General features: G+C 35.8%; 1 long non-coding RNA gene across 14 annotated transcripts; it reads right to left on the bottom strand.

Moving 5' to 3' along the window:
• Window positions 1-3,020: 3,020 nt before the first annotated feature.
• Window positions 3,021-15,352, bottom strand: LOC105040516 (uncharacterized). 14 transcript variants are annotated; one of them, XR_012140195.1, is made up of 8 exons: window positions 15,193-15,346; window positions 12,144-12,192; window positions 11,849-12,032; window positions 10,565-10,713; window positions 10,093-10,199; window positions 9,939-10,005; window positions 3,424-3,571; window positions 3,021-3,323 (listed from the first exon to the last, which is right to left on the bottom strand). It is a non-coding gene; the product is annotated as an uncharacterized lncRNA (long non-coding RNA). The 14 variants fall into 14 exon arrangements; XR_012140197.1 differs by having other exon boundaries at window positions 10,093-10,189; window positions 15,193-15,345; XR_012140199.1 differs by having other exon boundaries at window positions 10,621-10,713; window positions 15,193-15,345.
• Window positions 15,353-16,432: the final 1,080 nt, after the last annotated feature.

The following is a 16,432-nucleotide window of genomic DNA, read 5'->3' as shown; positions in this document are numbered from 1 at the left end:
AAGATATATTAAAAATAAATTGAAAAAATTATTTTTTTGATTAATGAGAAAATGATTTAATCATTTTTTATGTAAATAAAATTTATTTAATGAGTGATTATTGTCTATGAGAAAGTATCTTGTTTATCTTATATTTATTTATAAAATAATAGATCTTTAATTATATGTTATGTCTTATGTTGTCTTTGATTTAATAGACATTTGGGTAGCATGAACTGCGGTAGCATTATTATATTTTACTAATAAACATGCTTATTCTGCTAATCAGTCAATTGCTGATGTTCACAAACAGGTGTCAAGTGGGCTGGTTCAGAAGGCATATGACTTAAAGGAACTTTGATCTAACCCCCACCCCCCCCCCAAAAAAAAAAAAAAAAAAAAAAAATCTTTGATCTACACAAAGAAAAAAGACGCCCACGTAAGCTGATCCATCTTGTGTGACAGGTCGAGGTTTGGTAACATGGTGTGTGCTTGCATGCAACATCATGCGACCACGCACCCCTTAAAGGATGATGCGTGCTGCCGGTAGAAACTTTTCCGATTCCAAGATTTTTCTCCAAGATTTTTCTCCAAGATTTTTCTTTGATGAATGGAATCCAAATTCTTGTGGTTCTAATCTTAGTGATCTAAACCAGCGGAATCAAATCTCGTCTTGCAAGAGCTTTGATGTTTTAGGCTCTCTCTCTCTCTCCCTTTCTTTCTTTCTTTTTTTTTTTGGTGTGTTAACTTCTCCATTTGCAGAAGTAGGGTTTTATAGAAAATAATATAAAATTTCTGAAAACTTATTCGGAAGACAGCTAGAGATGATTCGGCCGCTTTTGTTAGAGGACCACAGATTATCCAACTTGGAACGCGAAAAATGCTTCTAGCACTTTGCTTCCGCGCCCATAAATCAAACCTCCTCCATTGGAAATCACTACGCAGCATGGATTGCAACCATGGCTATAAGGTGATGATGTTAAAACACTTCCCAGTGATTATTAAAAAAAAAAAAAAGACACTACCCAATAACTAAAAACTAATTTATGAGGGTGTTCTTAGAAACTAATTTATTGGGATATTTGGTTAGAGTTGAGACCAAAAATTAAAAATGACAATTGGATCGGATTAAAAAATCATCAATCCAAATTTGATCTATTTATTAAACGAATCAAAAATTCAAATCTGAACTCAACTTATTTATTAAACATATAATCCAATCCGACCTATTTAATCTATTTATTAAATAAATTAAATAGATCGACTTATATGAGTCATATGAATCGAAAACAGATTAATTAAATTTTAAACAGATTAAACAAATCAAGTTAAATAAATTATAAATAAATTAAATAAATTAATATATTTATGATCTGAATCTATTTACAGCTTAAACTCAAATATGTTTATGACGAATCGAATACGAATCGAATTGATAGATCGAATCATATTTTGCTAGTCATATAAAAAATGACTGACTCTATTACTGATTCTAATTTCAAGATGGAACGAGAGTAATCTAAATGCTCTAAAATCCAAATTTAAATTTTTATTTTAATTTCAATTTCAATTCCGATCCCACCTCAAGAGGTATGCTTATTCTGATTTCCATCCCAATCTTCTAATTCCGATCCAATAAATTAATATATTTATGATCTGAATCTATTTACAGCTTAAACTCAAATATGTTTATGACGAATCGAATACGAATCGAATTGATAGATCGAATCATATTTTGCTAGTCATATAAAAAATGACTGACTCTATTACTGATTCTAATTTAAGATGGAACGAGAGTAATCTAAATGCTCTAAAATCCAAATTTAAATTTTTATTTTAATTTCAATTTCAATTCCGATCCCACCTCAAGAGGTATGCTTATTCTGATTTCCAAACACCCCCCTTTTCAAAATCCACTTCAATTAACCATAATTTCGATCCTTTTGAAAATATAATTCACCACCCCTACCTAAAATAATTGCAGCAGGTTGTTGATTGCACTGATGTCCCAATATATTAGCAAGCTAAATCAATGGAGACAAGCGAATGACAGATTCTGCAGAAGTCACATGATCGCACCTGAACCGAGCACCTAGTTCTTGATCCAACTTTGTTTTGGACTCTAGCATCTTTAGTCGATGTTAACACTACTTTCTAGTTGAGCATGAGTGCATGGCAATAGTTAATCATTGTTTAATGCTGTGACACATTAAACAGGTGCATGATGAGTCGTAGCACCTCTCGGTTTCACGCGCACAGGGTAAGGCAATAAGCCGGCTAATTATATAGCAGGATGTTTTGCGCTCTTCAACACGAGGTCATCTTCCAACTGGCTAGTTCCACTTTATAACAATATGCAAGCAAATGGCCGGGTACTGAGGTGTGTATTGAGTATTGGTATGCGAAACCAACCTCCTATGGGATATATATCAACACTGTACTAACATAGTATTGATATGGGATCCGGTAAAGGTCAAAAAAAAAAAAAAAGAGGAGGGAACTCGCACTTACCATACCAACAGAGTGAATGTTACTGCTTTCCTTGAGTTCCCCACAAGCATGAAGTTGTCTCCATGTCATAATAATTGGCATCAGACTTAGGACACATCTCACCAACCTGAAGGGTTTGACAAGCACAAGATATTTTAAGTAATAAATTGAAGAAGATGGTTAACATGTGACAAGTTACTTGACGGATGTGATTCCTGGAGAACAATTAGCTAACAAATTATAAGTTCATGCAAAATTACAAACTAGATGCCCTAAACTTATAACAGAACAATTTCAACTGGCATAATAATAGAGTTTTTTTTTTCTTTTTTTTTGACAGAATGCATAGACGAGGAACAGATCTTTGTACTGAAAATGAATAGTACTGGAAAAATATTTATCTTGCATTACTATACTAGAAATGTGAAATGAGATGCTAATCACTTAATCATAAGCTAAAAATCAATCAGCAAGAGATAACATGATACACTAAAATGCAGCCTAAAAATTTAAAAATGCTTAAAGATGCGTAAATAACTTTGCTCTAGGTATTGCATTATAAAGATCACAAGCATGCAAATTGAGCTCAAATATGGAATCCAGTTACACTAGGTTCATGCTGTGTGCACCATTGACCATTCCATATAACCCTTTTAGCATACTTAGTGGATGAACCTAGTGTAAGCAAAATGACATGATAAGAAAGAATCCACATGTAAACAACATAAAAGGTCATACTCCAGCTTCCTGAGAGAGACTTTCAGGTTCTGGATGTATACTATTGAGGTTCTGAACGGGCAACTAAGTTCTAGGCTGCCCTTTCTTTCTCCAGTTATTCTGACAGCTCAGCGTCCCTAAGAATTTCAATGACTTCATTATTAATTTGATGTATGAACCAAGAATTCTACAGAAAGAATGCAACACACTAGAGAACAAAAGAGGGTGGAATCGTACCCCATAAGCCAGCATATCTTAATCCACAGATGGATTCTGAAGCCCATTATCCCACGCATACAAATACTTGAAGTCCTGTTAATGTCCAATCTCCTAAGCATCCATTCCATACCATTCATATCCAACATCTGCACTTAGACAACTATAGCTGAAAAATTTGTGCTATCGTTAGCCATCTTTATGTTGGTGGACTTTGTGAGATTTGCTAGTATTTGATATACAATATGTAAAAAATTGGAGCTTATTGACGGCAAGAAAAAAAAGAAGAGGCTGCTAATAAACGGTTTTTATAACTAGGTCACAAGGAACCACATTTGCTGCAAGTGGCACGCTTTGTCAAACTAAATCATTCCATGTAATTTGAAAGATCTGCTTACAAGGGAGGTTATTAGATGAAAAGTGTTGGAGAAATGATGACATACAGTATCCTGCATTCATGCATCATGTGTAGCAATAATACTTCTCTGGCATAAATGAAAAATGAACAATTGTGAAGGATTTTTTTTTAAAAAAATTAACAAACTTCAAATAAGGTGGTACAGATATTTTGCATCCATAGACTATAATTAAGATGTTTTAAATACTTCCCATCACTTCAACTAATTCTGCGTACAGCTCATTACTGTCACATTATATGATAGCTGCAGAGGCTTCCTCCTTTCTAACTTGTATAAAAGATTAGCCTGCATTTTCGTCTTTTGAAATCATACCTTGCTTCTATAGGCCTTGAAAGAACACAATATCTCGTGCATCAATTCACCTCATCATTACTCTACACGCAAACTTTTTATGAACATAAATACCATCTTGATGAGACACATACATTGGATTTCAAATGAATGGATGGAAATTTCATTCCTGAAGTATCATTTTTTTTCTGAACAAGCTTTTAATGAATAAACTTACAGAGGCTTGATTTATTGATATTGCTTCAGTAAGACCCTGAATAAATGCAATGAAGCTTTTGAACTTCAGATTCATCATACTTGTATGTTAAAAAGATTAAAATCGGATTGCATCAATTAGCAACTAGTGCCATGGTAACACAGAAATCTCATACAAAGAGAGTTGGTGTAGCTCTTCTATTGCTCCTTTTTTGGTTGTCACAGATGGCTGCCATCTAACTTCCTTGTCTGCGACTTGCATGTTGGAAAAGAATTAATTTTGATGAATTAATGTGTCTTATAAATTGACTTTACCAAACCAAATATTTCCTACAAGATCTTGACTTTTCACCATCCAAGAATTCCAAATCACTGGGAGCCAATCCTTGGCAATTTAAGCATAGAGTTGGCCATCTCAGTAACGGGCTGGCCGGTAAATCTTGCTTGGTGAGGTACAGGTGCAAATTCCCTGACCTTGAACTGCAGAAGTTTCTTCAAACACAGGATACAATGGGACATCTACTATCTTGCCTGTCGCGACATGGAGCATACCGTTCCACAGAAAAACCAGAATGGTCCTATCATGCAGTATTTTAAAACCTTGCTTATCATATATACCATTGCCTATCGGACTAGGCAATCGTTAGGAAATGAATTTAGTATAAAGTCATCATTCACATCATGATGATTGGAGATTTGTTGATAAAAAATCTTGGAAGTGACGATCCTTCACATCATGATGATTCAATTGAAGATGCATGACTTCTAGAAAGCCTAGTTGAGGAGATTGAAAGTCTCAAAGATGTAGTTCCAAATCAATTTATAATTGATAAAGGCATAAAGATCTGACAATGAAGCATAAAGATGGAAAACATCAAAACAAGGTTTGCATACTCAGTACCGGAGCCCATGCCGGCCAACCAACGGGATGGCTCAGTACCGGTCCGTACTGGACCATATCGGTGCGAACCGACAGGCCAAAGAAGGGAGAGGGAGAAGAAAGAGAGGGAGAGAGTGGGGGAGGAGAGGAAGAGGAAGAGGGGGGAGAGGGAGAGGAAGAGATGCCGCTGGAGACCTCTCCGACGGCCGACGAGGCAGGGCGGAGGGAGTGGAGGGTGCCTGTGGGCCACGGAGGACGGCCAAGGGCCATAGAGCACCGCCGCTTCGAAACAGAGGTTCGTTCAATTTTTATTTTTGAGGTTTAACGAGCAAAGTCGGCAACACTGAGTATTTAAAAAAAAAAAATTGATGAATTCGGCAAATGATTTGCCGCCTTCAAATGAAATTTTTGAAAAAATACAAATTTGCGAAGTCGGCACTTGGTTGCTGACTTCACGCTTTAAAATCAAAAAAAAAAATGAAACAAGGGCAAACCCCTGTTTCAAAAATGAAGGGGGCGGAGCCGCGGAGGCCCTCCAACTCGACCGCCCTCAGGCCCGTCATCGTGAGCTCGCCAGCCATCGAAGACCTCATAGCGGAGGCACTGTCTGTGTGGAGGCCTCTGACGACCTCCAAAGGCCCAATAAGGACCTCCCACTCTCTCTCCTTCCCTCCCTCCACACATACCGACGTCGGATGGCCTCCGACGGCAGCCCGAGGCCCTTTCTTCCTCTTCCTCTCCTTCTCCCTCCCCCCCTCTATGTTCCTCTCTTTCTTCTCCGTCCATTCTAGAACAAATTTCAACGTCGGAACCATCCCGATTCCTCGTCGGAATGGCTTGATACGGGGTGTATCGAGCAGCTCAGCACGGTTTGAGAACCTTGCATCAAAAAGATTTTGGGGATGAGATCCGTAGAACAAAAGCGTGTGATGAAGTCAAGGGTCAAGATCGCACGACAAATTTCCTATTATGATGATTTAAGCCCTCCTCCAACTGCTAGGATCATCATAAGAACATATCAAAGCATCAAAGTTATCTAGTGGTAGAGATTTGATCATATATAAGTTTGTTATTGATGGATGGATGTTAATTTGGATGCCCACATATTTTGGATTTACTAAGGCACGCCTTAGCATGCACCTATGCCCCTGCACTTTGGAAACGACATGCAACTTAAGTGCCTATCCAACACTTAGTTGTACAACCCAAGACCTCACCCCAAAAGGCTAAGCCAAAAGGTATTCGAGTTCTTTGGCATGGTATAAGTATCTAAGATCTACCTAGCTCATAGCCTATTTGAGACTAAACACATGTCCGCATAGGTCCTCACATACTTAAATTTAGTTTATTAGTTATATTTTATGATGAGATTCAAATATTTAGTTTGTTATTAGAAATATTTAGATGATAGCCATCTACCTGAATAGGTAAAATGCTGATGAGAGATGAAAAATCAAGTAGATAAGAGCCAAATGTAGATGAGTATAACATTTGATTGATAGTTGTTTGGTGATTCAGCTAAAAAATTTACTCTTCATCTAGTAACCAATGCACGATAAGTTTCACAATGTTTGTTATGAGTATGTGATGTAGGACAGCAAGGGGTTAGGGCTGCCTACATGCTTTGGTAGTCCTTAAGGTGAAAGATTAGAGTTACAAAGGACTTTATTGCCAGTTGTCCAGGTTCTGACATTATAAAAGTCAATAAGAAAACTTGAAATTCAGAGCAATGACTATTTAAGAAATTTAGGGTGCCCCATATGTGGGAAGATTAACCAAATGACAATCTAGAGCTCTCTTAGACAATCAAATATAAATCTGTAATCAGATTAGATCAAATAATAAATGCAGAAATCTATAGACAGCAATATGATCTATTCAAAGCTCAAAAGAAGCAGGGATAAACGACAGATTATGAAATAAAGAAGAAGATTAAGAGAAACTGAGAAAAGAGAGGAACAAATAGCAGAAAATACAGAGAGGAGGAGAAGAGGGGAAGGGAGAGAGAGGAAACAAGAACCTAGCCTCAAATCTTCAATTTCATTCACAATTCAATTTTTTTTTTTTAAAAAAAAAGTATACAAGTCTTTTACTCGACCAACTTTATAAAAACTCTCAAACTTGACCCATAATTTAATGATTTTTAATCTTTCCAGGACTCTTCAAAAGATAGAAACAAACCCCTAAAAAGTTTCCAAAACAAACCAGCCGCACAGGTACTATAGCATCACTATTAACGCTATAGAAACATGAACAATAACCGACACCTTAACTTACCTATATCGACTCCTTTTGGACCTCTTAGAATTATGGACTTAAAAATCTTAGGTACGTCCTTGGTTAGCTATTACTGGACTTCAAAAAGCCCTAATAATTTCAATCTAAAGCCTACAATTAAAAACTTTGAACCAGCAAAATCCAGGCTACTGAATGCAAGCAATTTAATCTGCATCATTCACTTTGCTTGCATAGAGCTTGCCCCCGAGATCTTTAAGAAAATAGAAGAATAAATATGAATTGCAAGCATGTATAAATATGAATGGACTAATCCTAAACCAGTTGCTTTATATGATAGTTTTGATCGGATAGTAATAAGGTGTGCTTTTTGCATCATAATGGAATCCATTGAGTCCACAAGAATTTAGTATATTTAGTACAACTTAGAGGGCCTTGGTTGGTATCGTATTTATGCAAAATTAACACCATATCAATTGCTTCATTAAAGTCATTTGACAAAATGGCTCAGCAAGCATTTTCTTCATGAGTCTATTTACTGTTTATTTGGATATATATTTGATTAAACAACAATAAAATATTATTTATTCCAAATGACTTATTCATGACTTTGTAGCATAGTTTAATAGTTTACTCTATGTTTTTTTAATCTCCAAAATTCATGGCACCTCATGAATTTATATCTTCATGAACATCCATGCAAAACAAGGTAGTTTGCTATTGCTTGTTTGGTTAAGTTGTGATCCAATGACTTCTCTTTTTTCACCCCATAAAACACATGCATATGTCACCTTTAGGAGCTTCTACACATTCATAAAGAGTTGATTAGTTTAGCCAAAAGTGGCATGGATCCCATCATATGTGACCTAAGCAGTGCTATCTTATCTTCTGCATATGCCATCATCTTGGTTCTTAAATATATTTACAGGAGCATCTTAATTTGTGTGATCATCGAGAGTAGGGTACCATAGTGATCAGTAATTTTTTTCCTAACAGCATGTAACCTAGGAATGTTTTTCTCCATAACATTAAACACTAGGATTTGTGCCACCACTAGGTCATCTACATTGATCAGTGCCTCTTGAGTGCCAAGAGTAGGTTAACATGTACATCCATGCCAAACCCATGTTCGTGCAATGTATTGCACGTCAATCTATGTGTCACAGTGCCACTATATGACACATGGTATGTACCATGCCATCGCATGACTTGCACACATGCAACTCACAATACCTAAAACCTTCACGCAAAGTATCCACCAGCAGAATTGCTTTATACTCATGGCATGATCAAATTAGCAAAGTGTCAGGCTATTCACCATGTTCTATTTACCATGTTCTGCACATTCCAAAGAAGGGTGGCCCTGTGCATAAGGCTCCTCCCGTTATGGGGTCTAACAAGGGTCAGATGTATGTAGTCTTAACCCCATGTCATAATGGAGCAACTTTACCGTTACATAATGGATTACATAATGGAGCAACTTTTTTTGTTACATAAAGGCTCACAAACTCTACATTCCAAAGTGGCAAGAAGCATTTTATCAACAAATTTCATGCCCAAAGTAATAGAAAACTCAACAATTTTTAAGCAATAATTTCTCTATTGCAAAAACAAAGATCAATAGATGAAAGTGGAAACTAAAACAAACTTGGAACAACTCGAAGATGTTCACTTGTGGATTGATAACGAAGACCGCTCTTTTTTTAATAAAAGAAAGGAAGAAACGAAAATCAAAACAAACAATTTAATCAAAGATCCCCTGACAAAACACCATCAATTGATAAAGAATTAACCAAATTAAAGATGAAATTGCTAATAAGTGGGGGAAAAAAAAACCATAACTTCAAAAAATTAAATTGAACAAACAGCAGTTCCAGAAAGTAAATTGAATGATACAGCATGAATGTCTAAATTGAACAGACAACATTTTCAGAAAAATTAAAGACTTAATACTCGACAAATAGACAAGAAATAACTGAAACCAGATATAGAGCAATTCCACATACAAAGTCTCAAAAAATTTATAGTAGTATGCATAGATGTTCTGAGTTCAGGATGCATGGTTAAATTTAACCAGGGAAACGCAGCATCACCTCTTCTTTGCAAACCACTAAAATTTTCAATATTTGATAGAAGCACATTCTGCAATACACATTTTGATACTACCAAGGGTTCTACTCCACCATGTATTGTTGTGTAAGATTTGAACGAATATGAAGTTCACAACAGAAACTTAAATACATGGGTTTTTCAGACAAGCACACCAGATTTGCTATGAGGCATAATACCAATATTGATGTCATCAAATAGACAGATCAGAAAGCTAAACATTCTGGAGTGTGCATGTCTGTGTTTCTGTGCATGTGTATTGAGCTGTTGATTAGAAATATGAATATTCCAAAACTTGATTCTCAAGAGCCAAAATCCAAAAGTTTATATAAATTACTTTCAACTTTTGTAATAAAAACACAAGTTGTTTAAGTGCCTACTAAGAATGGTGGTGTGAGAGCTCGAACCTTGAGCTAAGAAATGCCACCGTACATCTCCATCAGTTTTTGCCATCCAGCAAATAAAGCACCTTCACTATCAAGTGCATAGTCAACCATGTCCTTAATAAGACATTGTTCATAATTCATACCTGTTAAATATCACATGATGTGAGAAAACTACCAGGATTTGAATGTGCCAACAATGCTAAGCAGTTGGAGGCAGCTCATCAAGCTTCTGCAACCTGTAACTTGGAATTCCATTCACTCTCATACACCACCTGGAAAATCCTTAAACCAGCAGGATGCAATTAAGTACGCAAAAGAAACGGTAATATATGATAATCACTGTAGATTTAGAAGGTGATGAAAAATTATAAGGCAACAGCAAGATGTAGTTTCACAAAAGGAACAATGTGAACCCATAGGGTTAAGGCTTTTTCTCTCTTAGGGTCCGTTTGGATGTCTAGGCCCAAAATCCCATAGGACTCGTAGGTTGGGTCAACATAACCAGCTAAATCGGGCTGGGCTAGACCTATCTTTATAAATACCCAAAGAGGGCCGGCCCAAATCCATGGGATTTTGGGCCCAGACATCCAAACAGGCCCTTAGCAGACGCTTCATCCTAATGCAATATCAATCATGATTATTCATACCAAATATAAATCTGAGATTGTCAGACACTCAGACAATTGCATCAGTTTCTCATTACCGATCATCAAGTACATTCCTTCTGACAACAGCATCCGTTCTTGTTACTGATAACCAAGTATATCCCTTCCAACATATATGTGTTCTATCCCTCCTGGTGCACACAGAAGAGGTTAGGCAGATATATGGTATAATTACATACTTTCAGGGCATAACATCATTTTTCAACACCCAGAACAAAATGCAGAATGTTTTTACAGTTCACTCAAACTGTAGCAAAAACATGTCTTTTCACAAAAATATGGTTAAACAGAACTAGTGATTTGGTCTCTTCCACATGAATTCCAGGTTGAAATCATTTACCCACATTTCATCTGTATAATTAAAAAAAAAAAAAACAGAGGTAAGCCACGGCTTCTGCATCCATTACAGTTGTGCATTTAGTTGTTGTTTTAAATCTGTAATGGAACCACACTAAATTTAGACGATAACAAAAGCTATGGGATAAGAGGGAATAGTCAAGCAACTAAAGGTTATGTCACATTACAACAATGCACAATCAAATACCATTGTCAGCAACTCCATCTAGAGCAAAATAAATTGATGTTAGGAATTTAATGGTCCAACCAATTCTACTAATCCCTCCAAGAACAACCTGCAGCCTAAACTAGATCAACACATAAGTAATATAACCACCTCCCTCCCAAGATCAGTCAGGCAGTGTCCACCAATTATTTCCCTCCAAGACTCGCGCAAGAGCCTAACAAGATAGAGACATATCTAACATCCCACTACAGTATTAAGAGAAAGGCATGGTCAAAGACCCAAAGTAGCATTCAATCACATCCATTATAAGCTAGTCTTTCCTACCCCAAGAAAAGGTACTCACAAGGTTAAGAAAGAGGAGAGATAGACCTGAGAAAATACAGATCAAGGTTTTTTCCAAGAAGGTTGGAATGATAGAACAAGTTGTCATTAACAAGAATGAAGTGACTAAGATTATGTTGCAAGTAGCAACAAGAAAAGTGAAAAATGGCTCCAAAAGGATGGCCCAAATAATTGAGGTTAGCGAACCATGAGTGTTGTTTTTCTGGAAGTAGAACTCATCTAAAATCAAACTTCAGATCAGCCTTGTCATCTGAAGCATCAGAGACTATCAATCACATGATGCATAACATGATGGTTTCATCTTAAATTGATGCATATAAATAATGTGCCATGATTCCCGAGGATTCTAACAGAGGATGTCTCAGAAAATTAAATAACATAACCCAGCTTTGAACATCTACCTTCTTGCCATCCATATGGCTAGAATAATATTGATGAGAAGTTGTTGCCAAATCTATCAAGCTTATGACATCAAGTGATTAAGGCTCCTCATGGTAATGGACTCCTGCATTTCCTTCATTATTACGGTTCCCTAGTCCACATGTCTGCTGCTGTCATTTCCTTTGCTCCAATTGCTGCTTTTGCCTTTAATTTATACATTAGTGTTATGTTTGAATATCAAAAAACATATTCCTCAAGAAACTCGCAAAAATGCAAGTGCAATTAAAGAGATTGGAGAGGAGACCCATAACGTACCGGCTATGTGAAGATTTTCGGGATTGATGGTTCTGCATCGAATCATGATCTAAACAAATCAACAGTACCACATTAGCAAGTCTAGAAAAATGCAGAAATTATATAAGTACACAATTGTAGATATAATTCAGCATTTATGGAACTTATTGAATCATAAGTCTCCATAACTGCTAAGATGACATAACAGGCACCTCTCTCTCTCTCTCTCATACACACACACACAAAGAGTGTTGGAAATGCTCTGTAAGCATTTAAAAACCCAAAAGACAGAGGGAAACATCAGACCAAGTTTCAAGCCAATCAGGAGCGTTTCATCGACTTAATTTGTTGTAATATCTATTCACCCTTCATAGACCATAAATTGTTTCGTCCAATATTAGTTACAAGGGTGTGATATAAAAAAAAAATGAGTAACTCAAAAAAGAAATGTTACATAAATTGCTTGATTGAAAACCTGAAAATAATGTATTTTTAGTATTATAGTGATTAAAGAATATGAATTCTTGATTCCAGTTTTGTAAAGCCAACCTACAATAATTTATCACAATTATTTTCCATTTTTACAATAAAACATCACTTTTATAAATAAAATTGTGTGCCAAGTAAGGTGGTACAAGAGTTCACCTATTTTTGACAAGCCCATATATATAATTACGGGCAATGGTAACTTTGCATAGGCAACCATGTCATTAATGAGTCAATGCTGAATAGTCATGAGTCATCCTTGTTAAATATCTCATGCCATGAGAGAACTACAATGATTTGTATGCATTAATGATCCTAAGGAGTTACAGAGAGATCACCAAATTTCTGTACCCTCTAACAGGATTTGCATACAGTTTCATAACCCTCTGGAACATCCTTAAAACTAAAAGAGGCATACAAATGTGTATCAGAAGCATGAAAGGACAACAGATCGCAGAGTTAAAAGGTCAAGGCAACAGTTCTATGTAATTTAACAAAACTAATAAGATGAACTTTGGGTGAGGCTTTTTTTTTTTCTCTTTAATAACTTCATCATTATGCAACATGAACCATGATTGCTCCCACCAAATATTAATTTGAGCATCCCAAGCCTTTTGATGCATCAGTTGCTCGGTATTGATTGCCAAACACATCCCTTTCATTATATATGAGTTTTGCCCATCTAAAGAACAACATAGATCAAGTTAGATGGTTATACATGAAACAATTGACATGTTCGGGGTATGACCATTTTCCTGATACTTAGAATTAGCTGCTGAATGTTTTTACAGATAATTACCTCACTAAGCATCATAATTACAGCAAAAATATGTTGTGACACAACAATATGGTCCAAGCATTAATGATCTTTAAAATGCAGTTGAGATAGTTGATAAAATAGGGACAGTAGTAGTTTTTCAAGAAGCATGGAGTGATAGATCATATTGTCATTAGCAGGAATAAATGTGAAAAATGCTTACACAAAGATAACTCAAATAGTTCAGTTGAGACTAGTTAAAGCGATTGAAATTTTACTTCTAAAATCAACTTCAGATCAACCTCATTATCTGAAGCATCAGAGACCATCAACTGCATAACGTAATGACTTCTGCTTAAATTCATGCATATAAACAATAAGCTAGTTCTACATTTCATGATTTCTAAGCCAATAGGATTCTAACAGAGTATGTTAGAGAAAACCATATTCCAATGTTAATCCCACGATTACCTATTTTCTCAACATAGAAATGGCTAGTATAAACTTGATGAGCAAAAGTTGCTGAATTTATCAAGCTCAGGATATCAACTGATCAAGTCTCCTCATGAAAATGAATTCATGCATTTAATGCATCATTCTGGATCTCTAGTCCATGCCTGTTGTTGCCCCTAACTCACAGTATTTGTTTACCTTCAAATTATAAATTTTCACCAGTGCTCTATGTAAATAAAGGACATTCTTCAAGATGCTTGGAAAACTATAAGTGCGGTTAAAATATTGAAGAGGACATCCACAAGTTACCTAAAATCTCTGGGCTGATGGTCCCATCCCATCACAATCAAAACAAATCACGTAGACAGCATGAGCAAGTCTAGAAAAGTGTCCAGGCCCCAAGAAAGAAGTAAGCAGAAAACTGAACTTGATATTGCACCATAAACACTATCATTATGAGCACCAAATGACTATTTCACAAAATTGGACTGTGGAGAAGAGAGACATTTTATTCCTGTAAACCTAATTCTTGGGAGAAATAAATGGAAATATTCATTAATAAGCGCCATAAAGAGGTGATTACGGTAAAAGTGGCTTCACAGAAGATAAGAAACAAAAAAAAAAAAGAAAGAAGAAGAAGAAGAAGAAAAAATCTGCACTAGAAAACAAAATCTTCCGCAACAGATGCTACAATCAGTGATAACAATGGATCATATATCACGAGCAATATAACAAAAGTTGTAACGAGAATTATCTATCACGAAACAGAATATTTCTTCTGCAACTAAATCTTGCACTAAGAAAGTTAAATCATGTCATCCATTGTATGCAGAAAAACCTAACGATTGATCAAGCGGGAAAACAAAAACAAGAAATAGATAAAAACGAACCCTAAACATAGCTGCACGCAGGTTCAAGAAACCCTCAAGACACCTGTTCCAGAATAAGCTAGCATAAAGATACAAACTCTGAATTCCTTTCCGTAAAAACACATTTATAACTCTCAAAGAAAATAATTAAAAGCCAAACAAGAAAGCTTGGGAACCAACTAATGCCGCATCTTGATGTCGTTTCATGGTATCGGATCCGTATACTTCACAGCATACCTATCATAGAAACCCTAATTTCTCCATTAAAGTCTCTATCTATTTACAGAAATAAAAACAACAGCAGAGAGTCCACCGAAAATCCAAGTCGGAAACCTAAAATTTCTTGCGAAAGATCTAAAGAACGATCGAAACAGAAGGTCAAGAACTCAGATAGAGGAAACAAGAACGACGAGGAAACAAGAACAAGAAATTTTCATACAATATATCTCAAGAAACAAGATCAAAAAGCAACACGAACGACGAGGAAAAGGCCAAGAGCTCATACCTTGACTGGACGAGAGCTTCGTATTCGCACGAAGAGCGCAATTCTTCGATCGGGGCATTCATCGTGAACGAGATCAGAGCTTCTGCCAGAGGGAAGAGGAAACCCACCCAGCTCCGAATGCGGGAAGGAGGGAGATGGGAGAGAGGGAGGTGGGAAGGCCTTTAATAGGCTAAGATGGAAATACGGTATAAGTCGTGTAGAGGGATGCTGTTATGTATAAAATACAAGGTCGATGGGATACTGATACCGTGTGAGTCGTGTAAAATACCCATGAATGTATAAATCATGTATAAAGTCGGTTACTTACGAGTCGGCACATGGGTCATGGGCTCTGCAGAGCGCATGATGGATTATGGATTGTGGCGCAAGTCGTGGTATATAAAAACGTTATTACCTGTAAAATATCATATCAAGTCTGTTAAGCGCACACTAATTAGACGCAGGTGTTACTGGATCATCACCTGCAAAAACGCAGGATCTAACTCTAAGGATCCTGGGATATGGGTAATCTAACAATTTATGATAATTATTTATCTAAAAAAATAATATTTATTATTTAATTGATAAAAAAATTACTTCAAAAATGATATTAAAAAAATATTACTATTTTGTTAGAGATAAATCTACATAGTAATGTAGTCAAATTTACATATATCCTTCAACATAAAATAATTTTTTAGTACTGAAATGGTATTGTCATCTCTAATTAGTTTTTATGTAATGACTATAATAGCCCTTTACATAATATCATCTTCATCTTATTTATTTTACAAAAAATTTTTATTGAGTGAATTTAAAAAGACATCTAAAATAAAATTAATAATTATATATACAGCTTTATTAGAGAAATTTTTATCAAGTATAGATTACCTCCACTTGAGAATTTATTAAATACCAACTCCTCCATGATATTTGTTTAATCTTCTCTCTCTCAAAAATAAGTATGAGGCCCATCAACTTTTTTATCATTTCTTTCTTCCCTTTTTCATACCAAATATGATAATCTGGCATGAGAAATATTTTCTTATGCCAGATTACCCCCAACCAAATAGCTCCTAAGCAACAAAATATGAAAAGCAGCATTAGAAATTTTTTTAAAAAATAAATATAAAAACTATTTATGTTCTTGTATGGTAGAGCTGATCATATGCGGGATCTTATCCCTAACCTATATTCATTTTTAGTAGGGCTTTGGGTTAGGCCTATTTAAAATCAGACATTTGTGTTCCCAGGTCCGGCC

This window comes from Elaeis guineensis, chromosome 3, assembly GCF_000442705.2.
Source record: "Elaeis guineensis isolate ETL-2024a chromosome 3, EG11, whole genome shotgun sequence".
Classification (NCBI taxonomy): Eukaryota; Viridiplantae; Streptophyta; class Magnoliopsida; order Arecales; family Arecaceae; genus Elaeis; species Elaeis guineensis.
The sequence above is the reverse complement of the archived record's forward strand: the minus strand, read 5'-3'. Positions and strand labels throughout refer to the sequence as shown.